Raw genomic sequence first — 17,735 nt, 5'->3', positions numbered from 1 at the left:
ACTCGGGTTCTTCATACACAAATAATTACACCAGCGAGGCATCACGCTTACCGGACGATGTGCCTCGTTCCCCAATTCCCTCTTTAAATCAAAATGTCGATGGCAATACCTCAACGTTAGTTCAAGCAAATGTTACATAAACTGATATGGCTAAGTCATTTATTTCGATATACGATCGCATAGGGGCAATGCCTAGAGCGCTCGCCTCAACCTCTAGGGAGTTTCCAGTAAGGATTCCTATCATGATACTTCTAAGAAGCTCTCTAGCTTAAACGAGCTCGCGCATATGGTAACAGAACTGCATTTGAGTGCACAAGTTCGTCAAGAGAGGGAGGCCCAGCGCACTGACCCCCCCCCCCCCCCCCCCCCCCCACCACAGATCACACACGCCCACAGACTGGACAGACGACCAGCCACTGTCACTGCTGCTCGAGCGCTGGCGCATCCCAGGCATGCGCAACAGACACGCGGCCCGCTCCCTGTGCGGTCGGCTCACACTGAGATGGGTTTATTACACGGGTTCGCCGAGCCCATGGTAGGCACGGGCCATCTGTGCAGTGTTCAATGACACATCGCACGGTGCATCAAGCGAGCTCCGTGCCTCATGCGTACAGAGCGCGTGGGCCCGCGTACAGAGCGTGTGGGCCCGCATTCCCCCTTCGGGTCACGTGGAACCCCGACTTCCCACAGCCATAGACTGACATGCAGAGGCGTAGGAGAACTTCGAAAGCAGCACGAGTGGCACGTGCAGCCACAGGCCGCCGGCCTGCCCAGCGAGCCGGACGCCCCAAGCACTAACCAGTGTCATCTATTGGACAAGCACGGTAAAAGCTTCTGTTAAGTCCCTCGCAGCGGCATGTACGTTTCTCTGTCACCATTTACTAATGTAGCAAACGTTACTCTCAACCGCGTCTAATGCTGACGAAGGAAGAACAATCGAAATAAACTTCCAAGACGCCATGCCCGCCATACGTGTGCCCCCCCCCCCCCCCGCCCCTTACATACAGCCGATCTCTGGAAACATTTACGAAAAAAGCGCACAGCGTCCAAGCATAGTCCCACTTAAGCCCATGTGAGCCGACTGTAACCCGAGGACCCATGACCTCTGGCACGTGGCCGGAGGATGTGGCGTGACATCTTTGACGTCCAGTGGTGGATTACTGCCATCGGAAGAGGCCCACGACGTTTGACTTACAATATTTCCGAGAGCTCTCCGACTTCGCCAACCATCGCCAGCAGCAGATTCCTTGGTGTGTGGTACTGGTTCCAATCACGCTCAGTGGCAAACTGGTTCATGCTCGCTCGCCTGCGATCCCAGTGGAGGCGGGGGAGAGTTGGTATAGTAAGTAACAGCTTACCAGGGACAGAAGATGCAAGTTGAGGGGCAGCAAAGCAATACAGGCTCTCATGATTTAAACTCCATGTCATCTGATGACATCAATCCTGGAAAAACCAGATGAAAACACAGTACAAAGGCAGCATACCTTCAATTACGAACACGCCATCGGCGGCATGTGATCACAGAAGTCATAATGGATGTAAGAGCCATTGTCACTGTCTGGATACTATTCTGGTATAAATCAATGACTTGTTTAACTCCTATCACCATGGAACTGCTGTAACTGAGCCTGACCAATGTGGTTGATAGCTAATCTTTCTGAAAGCCTAATTGGCAAGGTGGGTTCAACAGTATGGCATGTGTGCACTAATCCATGAAGTACATCACTTGAACATTGACTGGCTGTGACCCCCAACCAGGCATGAATATTTTGGTTGCTGCCTTGCCACAGTTTCTTCCTTGTGCCAGTGGCGAATACATTAAACAAAATGACAAGGCTCTGGAGATACACTGGCTACCATAAGCCCACCTCCACCCCCCTATGATGTAAGCTCCTGCCTTAGCCCGAAGCATGATATACTGGCCTCTTTGAAAGGGGTGCCCACTGCCTGCCTCCTGGTCAATCACTGGCACCATCTGTGCCTGGGACAGTGTTGGGCTCACTTTACTTGTAAATGGTAAATTTGTCAACACTAGGTGGCATATTTCAATTTTTACCCTACTCTGACTGTTGAGACCAGACTGCCAAAGAATCCTACACAACATTCTGTCACCCTCACTGTTATGGAGTGCCAGTGACTGCAGTAACCATAGAAGCACTCAGGGGCCATGACACAGCCAAGGTTTAGACACAGGTCCCCCAGTGGGAACCAGACAGCTCTGCACTTACGTGACCCCTTCTACATATTTACTTGGACTTTTGATGTTGGGAGTGTCAGTTCTTTCTGCAGACAAAAATCTTGGTCCCAGCTGTGCTCATGGCAGGTTTTTGAGTCGGGCCTATTTTGAGGGATGTGAGGGGCAGTCATGTGGCCATTTCTCAGAATGCCATTTTGCAAAGACTCGCCTCTGTGACACCTGGTCTGGGCGAGTCATATTATAGCACAGAATGACATATAAATGCCTCTGTGGTTAGGTGGAGCTAAAGGCCTGGAAAAATCTGAGTACTTGCTTAGCAGGTACTCTGAGAGCAAAGCCCACTCCAGGACACAATTTCAAATAATCCATATTAAGTATTGACTAAATACAAGAGGCCATAATGCATTTACCTTAAATAAAATAGCTACAACTGAACTACAATTGACTAAAAGGCTTGCGTACAATTGTCCTACAATTTATGCCATTACACATTCAATAATTCCACTTGTGGTTGTGAACATACATGGTACTTGCAACCAGGGGACATGATTCATCAGCTTTAAGATGGTCCTTTCTGATGAAGCCTATTAAGGCTCGACAAGGTACGGGCCGGGCCTGGCCATCCCGCTGAAACTCTATGATGGCTTTAACTAGGACCACCCAGACTGCTGCTTTGCTCAACACCACCTCAGTGCTGTATCCAGGATTTGAGCAAAACCATTTATGTACAATTTGTGTCCAATGCAATCCATAGACAGCTTCAAGAACCTTACCCAATTCTCACAGCAAAGGAATATTAAAAAATAACAGCTTGATTTAAATGATTTCCAGTCCAGCACTTACAGGTCTTCCAGTGTTGGAGTCTCAGAGAAATTGAAGGCTGTGGATCTTTCCTGCCCATTTGCAGGATCTTCCCCTCCTGTTGCCATCAGTTTTCCTCTGTGGATCTGGAAGAAACCCATTCAGACACAGAATTATCAATCCTTATGTGGCACCATAAGCCAAATAAGCCTGTTCAACAATGTGGCTTATCAAGAGCATCACCTTGGTGACATACATGTGCTATGCAGCATGACCACCTTGCTTTCACTGCCAGTATTGACAGCCAAGCTAGATTAAATAGCAGCTCTTGGCAGCCATTTGTAAAACACTGAATACTTCACATTAATACAGTAGGCAGTTGATAACTGGATGACTTTGGAGTGGATGGACATAAGCAGTGGATGGATTTAAGAGCTGATGGACTTTGGAAAGGATGGACTTCAGGGTGCATGGACATAAGCGGTGGATGAACCTTATGCAGACTAGACCTTGCAAACTAGTAATATTTGCCCTGAGAAGTGACTCATAAAAAATACCTAAACCCTGCATTCTGTGCACTGTGAACTCTGTTTCTTAAATCCTGTCTGAAGCAGCAACCCTCCTACATCCAAAAGTGATATTTGGCCGACGTGAAGAAAGAAGGCAACTATGGTCACTCTGTCCACTTACCCTTCACCCTGGGCTGGTGTCAGGCCAGGCGCATGTGCGAAGACCCGTGCAAATCTAGTCTGTGCAAGACCGCGCAGGTTTATCAAACCCAGTCCCTCGCAACCAATGTGTATTTTTGTTTATCAGCAGCCAGCGCTTTCTCCTTGTCAACCTGCGCGGCTTTCATTCGCTGATTCCACGAGGCAAGAGCCCGGAGGGGAGCACTAAACAGTCAACCAGACCCGCTGACAGCCCGATACTCCAACCCCATGGCACCGACCGACATGAAACCTTACCCATTCGATGCCGATTAGTCGATAACGTAACCGTTTCAAAATATGATGACTTTGAGTCAGGTCAAACATCACCAAAAATACGAAAAACCGAAAAATAGGTACTTCGACAACCCCATGCTCCGATGCTGTAGGGCCGCGTAAGCAAGAAACCTCCCCCAACCGATGTGTATTAGTCAACACGCTACCCTTTCCAGGACATCATGACCTTACGTTAGCTCAAAGGCCACTAAAAACGCCCAAAGCCACCTGAAATAGTTCGCAGACAATCCCATATCCCGAGCCTATCACACCGTCCCCCATGACACCCTCACCGATCGATGCGCCATAGCTGACATCCCGGTGTTTTCAGAAGATGGTGGCCTTCAGCCAGGTCAAAGGTCACCAAAAACGCCCACAACCACATGAAATTAGTTTGAAGACATCTTCGTGCTTTGACCACATATGACCGATCAGCATGAAATCTTCGTCAATCGACGCGTCATAATCAATATCCCAATCTTTCTAGAATACGGTGACCTTAGGGCGGATCGAAGGTCACCAAAAATGCCCAAAGCCACCCAAATTGGCTGCAGACAACCCAAAGCTCCGAGCTTATGGCACCGATCAGCGTGAAATTTCTGCCGATCGATGCGGATCATAGTCGGTATCTCATACCATTCCTAGATCGTGGTAACCTTGAGTCATGTAAAAGGTCATCAAAAACAGCCAAAACCACCTGAGATTAGTTTGCAGACAACCCTATGCTCCGAGCCTATGGGCCCAAACCCGTACTATGCCGGCTTCAAACCGGCTCAAAACCCCTGCTAAGGTTTCGTACTGATCTGTCCCGTACGCTGGGAGCATGCGGTTGTCTGCAAACCTTTTGATGAAGGTTACATCAAAACGTTTGAGCCTGCGCGCTAAAAATCGCGGGAGCAAGGACAACGATGGTTTGGGTTGCAGCTTCCGTAAAGCCAAATAGCATTGGCCACTGCAAGTAGCACCACGCGCCTCGCGCGAGAACGACGGTCATGAAATAATGGCTCCAAATATCTTTCAAATGAATTCGCACCGTTCAAAGATAAGACTGGGCGTATCCTTTGTGAAATTTCGAGGTTGTTCTTTGTACAAATGAGCAGCTACAGTAATGCAAAAAAATAGAGATTCTACCTTTACCCTCCCAGTCCCATCACCAGACCCTAGCCAGCACCATTTTGCGATACTGTAAATGCCAATCCGTTATTAAGATAGATCTCAAAATAGCACCGGCGAAATCTATACCCGGACTTCTTCCTAAACGTACGATTTGATGTTCTAAAGTGTTCAAAGGTACTTGTCTCGGACGCATCATCATTTTCGATCACCCGTTAACCACGGATAGTATCACCACAGGGCCGACGGTATGCAGCATGCGGAGACTGCAACGACTGGCGCGAGTTTTTTGCTAGTATACCGCGAGCGCGCATGCTTAAAACTACGTACATAATTTGTGTCACTGGTCGATTCTGCCTGAATTCCAGACGAACACGGCTTGGTCAAGTTGATACAAATGTTGACTTATTTTGATCCACGCAAGCTACAGTCGCGGGGTCAGTTATGTTATGTAACGTAACGGATATGTTACGGGGTCCGTAACATATCTGTAGGACCCAGATAACAATTATAACGAATCTTCTGAGATATATCGGCATAGAAAGAGTCCGCCAGACTAATGCAAAATGGAGAGCGCCGACAATTGATTTCATGCAATCGTTAAAACATGGTTTCTTCAGTTTACTGACCATAAAATTCAGTAAGAATTTATGCCGAGGTAATTCTGCCCTCTATTCCAGCCATAGAGGGTATTAAGTCTTACGTGTTCTGTGTGCCCAGACCAGACACGAGCGCTGCGAGACGGCAACTGTATTAACCCGCGAGGCGAGCGGGCGGCGCCGACCCCGGCGGGCGGCGCCCCAGGCAGTACACCGCCAGTCGGGGCAGCGGCGTACCAAGGTGCAGCAGCACTGGCAGCGCGAGCAGGGGCGGCCTCAGGCACACGCCAGTAACATCATGATACATGCCCCCCCCCCCTTGAGCAAATGCAAATAAATGTTGATACGCTTGCGAAACGAAGTTACTGGCGACAGACTGCTGCTTCCCTGCTGCTTCCCCGCTGCTGCTCTGCTGCTTCTCAGGCTGCTGCTTTCCTTCTGCTTCTCAGACTGCTTCTTCTCTGCTGCTTTCCTGCTGCTTCCCATCTGCTTTCCTGGCTCTCTGCTGCTCTTCTCTGCTGCTTCTCTTTGATGCCTCTCAGAAAACGCGGCCACTGCGTGTTTTGCGTGACTGAAACTGAGCAGTGGCGTTGGATTTTGTGTCTGGGGCACTTGCGCGTTGCAGGGCTGGGCCGCAGCTTCTGTCAGCGGCGGCAGCGACGGCGGCGGCGCCGCTGTCGACGCGGGCGACGGCACAGCTGGTGGTGGCCGTGGCACCACTGATCGTGGTGCAGGCGCCGGCCCGCGCGGCTGCGGTTGCAGCAGCGCCGGTGGCGCCACCTCAGCGTGGCGGCCAGAGAGGAGGTCTGGAGAGGGCACCCTGTGTGCAGAGCGGTCGGCACGCCGCGTGGAACCGTGCTGTGTCAAGACCTGAAACGGAGGGATCTGCATCAGATGACGTCGGTTGCGACGATAGCGAGCACCCTTGAGCTCCACAAGGTAGCTGCGTCTAGAGAGCTTCTCTATGACGGTGGCGGGCTCGGACCAGCTCGCCTCCTTCTCCGTCTTGACCCGAACATGATCCCCGGGCTGTAGCTGCTGAAGATCGCGGGCACCGCGTCTCCGGTCGAAGCACGTCTCCAGCTTCTTCCTCTGCCGATCTCGGAGTTTGGCATGCTGCCATGTCGCTTCTCCGGTTGGCTGAGCGATGGGGAGACGAGATTGAAGTTCGCGTCCCATCAGGAGGCGGGCAGGGGAGTATCCGGTTGCTTCCACAGGCGTCGTGCGGTAGTTGAGGAGGGCGAGGTGGGGGTCCCTCTGGTGGGTATCCACTTGGCGGTTCTCACGGCTCGTTCAGCTGCTCCGTTGGAAGACGGTGTGTGCGGGTCTGTGATACGGTTTGTGAAGCCGTAGGACGCTGTAAAGTTGGCGAACGAGCTTGAAGTGAACCGCGTTCCTCCGTCTGTTGTCACGAGGTCTGGTATCCCCAAGCGGGAAAACAAGCGTTTCAGACGCTCGATGACTGCGCTGCTGGTGAGACTCGGGAGGCGTTGTATCTCCAGATACCTGCTGAAGATGTCCACCGTGACGAGCCAGTTGCAGTCGTTGAAGTGGAAGACGTCTGCTGCAACGTGCGTCCACGGTCTTGATGACGTTGGGGCTGTCACTAGTGGCTCAGCGTGCTGGGCGGGCGAGTTCACCTGACAGAACGAGCAGCTCTCGATATGACGCTTCAGGTCGATGCTGAGTTGAGACCACCAGATCGATACTGCTGCCCTCTGGCGACACTTATTTAGACCGAAGTGTCCGTCATCATGTAGTCGAGTGAGCACTTCATCTCGCAGACTCGGAGGGATGACGATGCGTCGCCTGTGCGTCAGCAGTGTACCACACGTTAGGTGCAGAACGCTCATCTCTCCGCGAGAGGCGAAGTAGTCCAGCAGGTCGGGATGCTTCGCTCCCTCCTTCCAGCCAGAGAGAGTCTGCTGAACTACGCGTTGTACGGGTTCGTCTGCTTGCTGCGCCTTGCTGATCTCCACCAGACGCTGCGGTGTGGCGGGAAGATCGCTGAAGATTCTCTCGCAGAATCCATATATGTCTTCTTGAGGCACAGAGCCGATTTCATCCTGCTTCTGGAGCGGGTGACGTGAAAGGAAGTCGGACACCAGGTGCTGCTTCCCTGGAACGAAGACCGCTGTGGCGTTGTATCGCATCAAGCGCATGAGCATGCGCTGGCATCTGATCGGCGCATCCACGAGATTTTTCGTGTTAATCAGCGGGATCAGAGGCTTGTGGTCCAGATGCAGCTCGAAAGACGGCAGTCCGGAGAGGAACATGTGCATTTTCTCGCACGTCCACGTCGCAGAGAGTAGTTCCTTCTCGATCTGGGCCCATCTGGTCTCGGTGTCAGTTAGGCTTCTGCTGCAGAACGCGACGGGTTTGAAGACGGAGCCGTGCTTCTGGAGAACACATCCTCCGATGCCGAAACTGCTGGCGTCGGCGCTGACCACCGTCTCTCGTGCTGGATCGTAGAACGCCAGAACTGGAGTGAAGTGGCGGCTGCTTTCACGTCATCCAGCGCCTGCTGCTGCTGTGGTGTCCAGATCCATGCTACGTTCTTCCTCAGAAGTTCGTTCAGTGGTCTCAAGCACTCCTGGATGTGTGGAATGAACCGAACCAGGAAGTTGATTACTCCGAGCAGAGACCTTAGTTCATTGTCATTCTTTGGCGGTTGGAGCTGCTGGATCGCTTCGAGCTTCTCTTCGTCCATGCTAATGCCGTTCTTGCTGATCTTCATCCCCAAAAACTTGACCTCGTTCTTCCGGAACTCACACGTTTTTCCTGTTCAGCTTGAGGCCGGACTCGTGGATCCTCCTGATGACAGCTTCGAGACGTGCATCGTGACTGGCAGCATCTCCGAACACCACGGTGTCGTCCATGTAGACGATGACTCTGGGCAGTCCGTCCAGTATCTCCTCCATCTTCCGCTGGAAGCACTCCGGTGCGAGCGAGATCCCCATCGGCAGTCGCAGGAACCTCTTCCTGCCGAACGGAGTGATGAACGTGGTCATCTTGGAGCTCGCCTCGTCCAGCGGGATCTGGTAGAAACCGGAAGAGGCGTCCAGCTTGGTGAAGAGCGTCGCACCACTCAGCATGGAGGTCAGATGCTCCAGAGTAGGGATCGGGAACACCTGTCGCTTCACAGACTGGTTGAGCCTCTTGTAGTCAACCGTGATGCGGACACCGCTGCTCTTCGGCTTCGGGACGGGGACCAGCGCAGAGACCCAGTCCGTTGGCTCAGTCTCCTTCGTGATGATGCCGTGATGCTCCATCTTATTCAGCTCCTCTTCCACTGGCTTCATCAGCGGCAGCGGGATGTTTCTTGCAGTGGCAAGGGCGACTGGAACAGCATCTTCACGGAGCTGAATGCTGACCGGTGCTGTCTTCAGGAGGCCTGTCTCCCCGAAGACGTCTTCGTTGACTTCACCTGTGAATCTCAGTACGCCCAGGCGCGAGCAAGCAGACCTGGAGAGGAGATCATCAGCGGAGTCAACAACGTAGAACACTTCAGGCTCGGTTTTGTTCTTGAACATGAGTGTTTCGTGCATCTTTCCTTCTACTTTTAGCACGCTATCAACATTTGTCAGAGTATTTGAAGCATGTTGAAGCGGCAGCGGTTTCAGCTTCTTGTACGTTTTCAGCGTCAGAATGCTAACATCAGCGCCAGAGTCAACTTTGAAAGCGACTCGTTGACCATTTAGAAGGACTGAAACTCTCCATGGCGCGCAAGCTTTGTCTACTTTGCCAACAAAAATGTTGGGCGGCGATAGCTGTTCAATGGACTCTGTCCGCTCAATCGCTCTGACACCGTTGGAGCGACAAACAGATGCAAAATGACCCATTTTCTGACAGTTGTCGCATGTTTTTCCCTTAGCGGGACAATCTTTCGGAGACACATGACGTGCTCTTCCACAGTATCTGTATGCTGTTGAAAAGTCGGCACGCTGACTATGCTGTTGCCGTTGCGCGGTGGAAGGCTGCTGTTGACGTCTGTACTGCTGGTGCCGCTGGCGCGGCTGCCTGTGCTGCGCCGGTGCACAAACCCTACTGATGTCAGGCGGAGCAGAGCTGTCACGGCCGTTCACGATCTCGACATTACGCATTATCGAAATGACGGTATTTACAGACACTTCGTCCTCTAGTGACTTCAGCTGAATTCTACGTGACAGCTCCCTGTCACATTCCTGAGATGAGACGATCTCTGATGCGCTTATCAGCGTCAGCGAAGCTGCAGTACTCAGCTAGAGAGAACAAAGCTCTGATGTACGATTCATTAGTCTCGCTTGAGCTTTGAGATCTAAGCTCCAAGTTGTGACGCTCTGGAATAAAGTTCCTTTTCGGAATGAAGTACCCGTCTAGCCTTGAGACAACAACTTCAAAATCCTCCTTCTGCTCAGCAATAAGCTTTAATGTTGGTATGATATGCTCAGCCTGCGGACCCATACTGTAAATCAACGCAGCTTCTTGAACGTCACCGTCCTCTTTGTGTAGTCCCGATGCCAGTATGTAGCGGACGAACCGATCACCCAGGTCGGCCACCTCTCAGGCGATGTGAAGTCGAATTCCTCAGGACGAAATCCAGGCATCTCGGCTTGCTTCGCAACTCACACTGCTTAAATTAATGTGCTGCTGACGCTTGCTTAAGCAAACTCTAGGTTCAATGCGGCTGCGCCATATTCAAGTCTTACGTGTTCTGTCTGTCCAGACCAGCCACGAGCGCTGCGAGACGGCAACTGTATTATCCCGCGAAGCGAGCGGGCGGCGCCGACCCCGGCGGGCGGCGCCCCAGGCAGTACACCGCCGGTCGGGTCAGCGGCGTACCAAGGTGCAGCAGCACTGGCGGCGCGAGCAGGGGCGGCCTCGGACGCACGCCAGTAACATCATGATGCAGAGGGAAAAAGGGAAAAGTATGTCCCAAAAGCATGCCGGCGTCTGACCATTTTCTTTCTTTTGGGAGGGCCTTTTCACTATCAAGGGCCTCTTGTCAACCCTGCGCCATCTCCCCCCTGTCAAGGCTCTGCTGCGCGATTGCTGGGCAGGATCTTGTGTTGTCGCCATCCGGGGACACCCCGATATGGCATGGACGCGCGTATATACGGGTCACGGCACGTGCGCGCGTAGGTCCGGGTCATGACACGTGCGCGCGCATGTCCGGGTCACGGCACGTGCGCGCGTATGTCCGGGTCATGGCACGTGCGCGCATATGCCCGGGTCATGGCATCGACGCGCGTTCCAGCAGGATTGACGGTATTGTGACTTCATTACACTACCAGCACCTCACCTGATGCTGGTTTAGTAGTTTTTCCCAGCTCCGCGCTTGGGGCCAGTGGAACCACACCATACGGTGTTTATTCCGACACCTACTCAGCGCAGCGTAACTTTGAGTAACCCCAATACTTCAGTTTTACTCACATGTGACTCGATTCCAGAATCAATTCCCATCTAGTCGATTCCTTTCGGAACAAGTTGGATAACGACGTGCATTTGGACCTTCATAAAAGCATAACTACACACATTAGTCTAGCATGCCGTTATGTGACTGCGTTACATCCAGTGCACAACAGCTGCCAGACTATTAAGACGTTGTTGCTTCCATTTCTTTTTTACTCGAATCACTGAGGACGTGGCTCATTCAACAATGACTTCGACTCACGATTGCATGGGAATCGATTCCATTCTGGTTCAACAAAACTGGTTGATTCCAGAGACGATTCCGACTCCAGATGGAGCCACCCACAAACCTGCGTACCCCGGATGTTTGGATATATCGACTTCACGCCAATCCACACAGAATACAGAGCCCGTCATACGGAGTCAAACCGGAGTGCAGTCAAGGAATGTAATGAAGACGTGGAAGCATGATGAGTCGCTTTATTACAAGGGTTGCAGCCGCGTCAGACACACAGGCACGTGCTGCGCGCTGGCGCACAGAATTCGACGCAGATACAAAATGTGGGCGAGCTGAATACAAATCGGGAGGGACGGTGAGCCTGCTTAAGGACGGAAGGACGGTGAGGTGGCTTAAGGACAAAAGGACAATGAGGTGGCTTAAGGACGAAAGGGCGGTGAGGTGGACGAAGGGCGGAAGGACGGCGAGGTGGCTAACACGACATAACTTCAGAAGGATCCTTATTGTGGACTGAATGACGAGGACAAAATGGCTTCTGTACCCAAAGTTCCACCGCGCCTCAGGCTCCCACGAGCCGTCGCCCTCATGATTCGCCACCCTGACCCTGCAACCCCGCTCACTGTCAAATATGGCTAGGAACAATGGCCGCGACGCTGCCCTGCACAACAGTCGCGGGAACATTTCATACAATGTATTTGGCCCCAGGAAAAGCTTCTTCTACAACAATGTACCTCTCCTTTGTTAACCTTACTCCATCTTGGCTGTCAACAGGTAAACAGACCGTGATATTACAGCATTTCAACGAGCCGAGGTGAGTGGCAAACGTGCAAATGGCAGCTAACTTCAACACTTCCAATGCGACAGACATTCGCATGCATCATTGACGGACACCCACTCCCTTTGTGAGGTGTTGTCAGTTTTGTACCAGATCCCCGGATGACACGTCTCGGGACCGTGCCAACCTCGTACAGTTCTTGTAAACAGCGGCAGTATGACGCCGGGCGGCCTAGTCGGGCCATGCAGAGTGTATGCTACGGAAAGCATAATCAACGTAAAAGTCACCGAAAGCGCAACAAATGTGGGCGGTTTGACAATGCATATTTGTTGCCAAGTTAGGTTTTCACAAAATGTCCTACCTTTTTCTATCCAGACATTTTGATATAACAGTGTATGTAACGGCGGAGTAATTGCCTATAAAAACATGCACACATCAATAACGCCTGCATTCTTATTCAAACACGAATGAGTACCTCGAACGGCCGCGCCGAAACAGCACGGCCTTCTGTCAACCACGAACCGTTCATAATCGCTCACGTATGGCACGACTCTGGCGTAACGTCCCCTACTCAGCACGAAATCGCCGGTCGTCTCCGGCGCGCGCGGCGCCGTCCCAGTGACGTCACGGCCGCCTCGCCGGCGCCACGCTCACTGGACGCCATGGCGCGCCAGCTCGGCGGTGACCCTGTCCAGGTAGCCGGGGTCGGGGTAGCCGTGGCCGCTGTCGTTGCCGTGCAGCTCTGTCTTGTGGTGGATCTCGTTCCAGGTGACCACGTCCTGCTCGCCGGTGGTGGCCGACGGGCCGACGGTGAAGATGAGCCGCCGCCGCCACGCCTCCTCCAGCAGCCGGAGCACCTGCGCGCGCACACGCGCCCCAATGAACTTCACTGGGAGTCGCAGGCAGCCACGCCCTAGACCACGCGCCGGTCAGAGCCTCCGTCGGCGACGCTCCGGCACGCGCCAGTCGGAGGCGCGGCCAGCCCCATCATACGCAGATGTCGGTCGGTCCAAATCCGACCATCGGCTTGAGGCCCACGACACGTTTATACGCACCGCCCTGCTGCAGTAATCCTGAAGATTCCACACGCCTATGCCAAACTCCGTCAAGGTTAAGTTGTTGGTCCAACAGACCCAGTACACTTATTTAGCAAGGCAAAGCGCGCTACACCAACGCTCCCTGAAGCCATTCATCGGAGGTTGTTACGGTTCGTGACCTGTCTTTACATTAAATTAAACGTCAAAGCTGCGGTCCACGTGATGAGATGTGCCGTAATGCATTACGTTTAACCCCAACCCAGGACAATTTTGGACCAGAACGCATCGCGTTCAAATATGCCGCCTGCTAGCAGTGGCCGGCACAGCTGGTCAGCGGACACGCACCGCCGCGCCCATCTCGGCCGTACCTTGCGTCCCTGCGTGGTGCTGGGCAGGTAGCAGATGCGCGGAAAGCCGCGCACCTTGTACGGCCGGCCCGGGTGCGGGTGCTCCGGTCCCTGGATGCCCGGTGAGATCCTGTGGGCCGGCCCCCGGGGGCGTCACGCCATGTCCCGTCACAGATCGCACCGGTCCAGTCGCCGTGCCGGTCTGACACACGCGGAGGCGGCCCCAGGGCCGGCCACCGTCCGGGAGACCGCGCGAGCGTACAGAGGAGCAGCACAGGAGGTCACGGCCAAGGTCAGCCACCTCCCGGGAGAGCACACGAGTGTACACAGCGGCAGCATAGGAGGTCAGGGCCAGGGTCACCCACGGTCCGGGAAAGCACGCGAGCGTACAGAGGGGCAACACAGGAGGCCAGAACCCAGGTGAGTCACCGCCCGGGATAGCACGCGAGCGCACAGAGGGCCTGCGCGGACGTCCGACGCTGTCCCCTCAGCGGAACGGGCTGGCAGAGCCGACCAAGCCCGGCGGCACGGACGCCGACATCGGAACGTCTGGAGAAACATCACACACGGAAGGCAGCCACTGATCCGGGCTGCACTCAAACACCACCGCACTGTATCACTCGACAGGCGTCTGGTGTTCGACTTACATGTATGATATTTCGATGGTATCACAGTCGTAGCCGGGCAGCGGGATGGGCAGCCGGCGCGTGGACATCCTGCCCGGCGGCTGCTGCCCCACCTTCCGCCCGTATATGGACTGGCAGGCGGGACACTGCAGGTACTGGACCTGGAACATCCGCCGCACGAGTCCGTCGGGTCTCCACGGCGCGGCACACGCCGGCGGCCCGCCACCGCGTTCAGCTCGCAGCCAGCCGCGACCCGGGCCGCAACGCACGCCAGACAGGAATGTGACACCTTAAAACTCCGATGGTCGCACAGCTACACATGACGGGCGCCTGAACAAGGACCACCCGCCTGGCCATCTCCGCTGCGCTCCCGTTTGGAACCGAGCCGACGCGGCGCGGGGCCGTGCCCTACGACATCCGGCGGCGGCGGTCCCAGGGGCGGCGTGGGGAGCATCGACCCACCTGGTTTGTACTCTCGACCATGGCGCGCAGGCAGTCCAGATGGATGGCGTGGCGGCAGCCGTTCAGCTGGATCACCAGGTCGTCGCCGTAGCTGGACGGCTCGGTCAGCATGTACCGGCAGATGCAGCAGGCGACCCCCACCATCGGCAGCACCACCGACGTGTACATCAGCAGCAGCTGGTCCAGCGTCACCTCTACACGGTACAGGACGTGTGCATCAGCAGCAGCTGGGCCAGAGTCACCTCTACACGGTACAGGACGTGTGCATCAGCAGCAACTGGGCCAGCGTCAGCTCTACACGGTACAGGACGTGTGCACCAGCAGCAGCTGGGCAAGCGTCACGTCTACATGGCACAGGACGTGTGCACCAGCAGCAGCTGGGCCAGCGTCACCTCTGCACGGTGCAGGACGTGTACATACGCGGCAGACGGTCCAACGTCACAACTGCAAGGCACACGAGTACAGCAGCAGCCGGTCCACTGTCATCACATAACGGGACATCATTGTTGCTGTTGATCGGGATCTAACGGCGCGTCCACTGCCCTAGTCATTTTGCGCCCGGCGTATACATCAGCAGTAGCTACTCCAGCGTCACGTCTGCACCGAACGGGACTTTTCATCAGCGGCGGGCTACCCAAGATCTACCGACAAGCGTACCTTCGCACCATGCATAACACAATATTAACGTAACAACACCAAAGCAGCAACAAAACACAAACCGAACGCACATATCTAGCACAAAACATCACGCGGGAGGGTGTCGCAAGGACAGAGTATCGTATTTCTTGCAGCCCACGTGCATACTCCAACAGCGGAGTCCCTTACGCCCTGCTCCCGCTGTTGACCTGCCGCGCCTCACCGGGCGGTACCGGACCCCCCCCCCCCCCCCCCCCCTCTCTCCCAGCGCCGAACTCCGCCAATCTACACCGGTTCGCCCCGCTGGCTACGTGAATGACCACCGCTTACTGACAACTGTTTCATACAACTGATCACTTAATCGCCGGGCTACCGCCCACGCTGCTAACTGTACCGAAAAGCGCATACTCGTGGTTCAGTGTACTGCTATCAGTAACTCTGCGTATCATTCGAGCCATACCCATGCAAAGAAATGCCTTCTTGTATATCCATGATAATTCGTTACATATTTCTTAACAGTTTATTTTCCTTGTTTGTTTGTTTTTTTTTTTTTGCATAATTTTAGTAACTTCATGGTGGCATTCCCAATCTCCACCACTGCCGTAATCCCACGCCACAGCCACCTCCGCCGTCGCCACCGCTTCCGCCGTCCCCACCGCCACCACTGTTGCCCCGCACCGCCCTCCCCACCGTTTCCGCCGTCCCCCACCGCCACCACTGTTGCCCCGCACCGCCCCCCCCCCCCCCCCCCCCACCGTCGCCAGCGCCGTGCCTCGCCAATGTCACCAGCCGGCGCGCCTCGCCGCCGTCGGCAGCTGCGCTCCGACAGCGGCGCTCACCGTCGTCCCGGTAGTTGGTGTCCATCAGACACACGCTGCGGCCGGAGCTGTGCGAGCTCTGGCTGATGTAGGTGGATATGGTGGCGACGCTGAGCCGGCGGCCGTCGGGCGGGCGCGCCGGCGGCCGGCTGCCGGGCGCCGGCGGCCGTCCGCCCGACGCCACCGAGGCCGAGTCACCGCTCTCGCGGCGACTCGGCCGACTCGCCGGCCCGGCGTCCGGGTCCAGCGAGTCGGCGATCCGGCTGGACAGCCGCGTCAGCTGCTTCATCAGCTTCTTGGTGCCGCTGCTGTCCTTGTCCTTGCGTTTCTTGTCCTTCTTCTTGGAGGTGGCTGGCGGGCGACGAATCTCCTCTACAGGGTACACAGCGGAACTCAGCCAAACCGAAGCAACCGAGGGCGAAAACGGAACGCAACGAAACAAGCAAACGGGTAACCAAAACGAAATCAACATCCCGGCTTACACCGCTATATGCTGATGACAAGTCCTCGGCGGTGGAGGCCGGCCGGTGCCGCTGGGACACCTCTGCTGACCGGCGGCCCCACAGTGACGCTAGTGCGGGGTCCACGCGGCGCTCACCTAGCGTGGGCGGCTGGAAGACGAACTCGTCGGCCGGCACCTTGGTGAGCGGATAGGCGGCCTGCTGGGCGCGCCGCAGCTGGCGCACGTACCCGCTCGTCTTCTTCACCTGCGTCAGGTTGCAGAAGTTGATGATGTAGGGCAGGTGCGGGAACACGTGACTGACGTCAACCGTCTGCTCGCCCTGTAAACAAGAAAGCCGAAGACAGCAGGTCAGCACACGGCGTGGTCCCCTGCCTGGGGAAGAAGGCGGACACCTGCAGCGGCCAACACCACACTTCCAGCACTGGAGTCCATGCCCTTCGACGGCAATCACTAGGCACCCGTTCGTCAGACGCATCGAGCAACGACATCACGCAATCTTTGATTCTGTTAGACAAGGACAGCTCTTGACACGCGATGTCATATACCCAACGGCGATAGCGCACGGTCCGTTGTGGTAAGCGAAACCACTGACACCGATGGCAACCTACAACCCCGCACGGGTCAGGTCCCCAGCGTCGTGTGTCAGCATCGCTACCACTCATCACTGGCCGGCCGGACACCCACCATGGACCAGACGGTCTCCACCCATCACTGGCCAACCAGACACCCACCATGGACCAGACGGTCTCCATCACTGTCCGGCCAGGCACCCACCATGGACCAGACGGTCTCCACCCATCACTGGCCAACCGGACACCCACCATGGACCAGACGGTCTCCATCACTGTCCGGCCAGGCACCCACCATGGACCAGACGGTCTCCACCCATCACTGGCCAACCAGACACCCACCATGGACCAGACGGTCTCCACCAGGCACTGGACGTCCATGTCGTAGCTGTGCCACTCGGAGGGCGTGTCGCCGGCCCACTGCCACACGGCCCGCCGCGGCCGGCCGGGGAGCTCGGCGGGTAGAACTGGCGCCGCACCGCGATCTCCCGGTTCTGCCGGACACGCGCACACGCGCGCACGGTCACGCGGCGTCCTGGGCGGCGCCCGTGGACGGGACGCTGACGCTGGGGCGACGGCGTGGACGGGTGTGCAAGGCACGCGCCGAGTGTGCACGGGAGTCGCGCGTGTGAAAACATGTCCAGTCCACTGTAGACGGCGGAGGGTACCTCTGAATGAGC

General features: G+C 55.4%; 1 long non-coding RNA gene and 1 pseudogene across 3 annotated transcripts; both read right to left on the bottom strand.

Annotated features, from left to right (window-relative positions):
* Nucleotides 1-1,127: 1,127 nt before the first annotated feature.
* On the bottom strand, nucleotides 1,128-4,365 carry LOC119096740 (uncharacterized). 3 transcript variants are annotated; one of them, XR_005094079.1, is made up of 3 exons: nucleotides 3,556-3,574; nucleotides 3,041-3,144; nucleotides 1,128-1,306 (listed from the first exon to the last, which is right to left on the bottom strand). It is a non-coding gene; the product is annotated as an uncharacterized LOC119096740 (long non-coding RNA). The 3 variants fall into 3 exon arrangements; XR_005094078.1 differs by lacking the exon at nucleotides 3,556-3,574 and adding an exon at nucleotides 3,964-4,365 and having other exon boundaries at nucleotides 1,129-1,306; XR_005094077.1 differs by lacking the exon at nucleotides 3,556-3,574 and adding an exon at nucleotides 3,689-4,363 and having other exon boundaries at nucleotides 1,131-1,306.
* A 7,633-nt stretch (nucleotides 4,366-11,998) lies between these two features.
* On the bottom strand, nucleotides 11,999-17,549 carry LOC119096718 (putative E3 ubiquitin-protein ligase DTX2; annotated as a pseudogene).
* Between the last annotated feature and the right edge of the window lie 186 nt (nucleotides 17,550-17,735).

The sequence above is a fragment of the Pollicipes pollicipes genome, unplaced genomic scaffold (assembly GCF_011947565.3).
Source record: "Pollicipes pollicipes isolate AB1234 unplaced genomic scaffold, Ppol_2.1 Scaffold_214;HRSCAF=242_pilon_pilon_pilon, whole genome shotgun sequence".
Taxonomy (NCBI): domain Eukaryota; kingdom Metazoa; phylum Arthropoda; class Thecostraca; order Pollicipedomorpha; family Pollicipedidae; genus Pollicipes; species Pollicipes pollicipes.
Note: the sequence above shows the minus strand (reverse complement) of the source record. Positions and strands in the feature narration are given on the sequence as shown.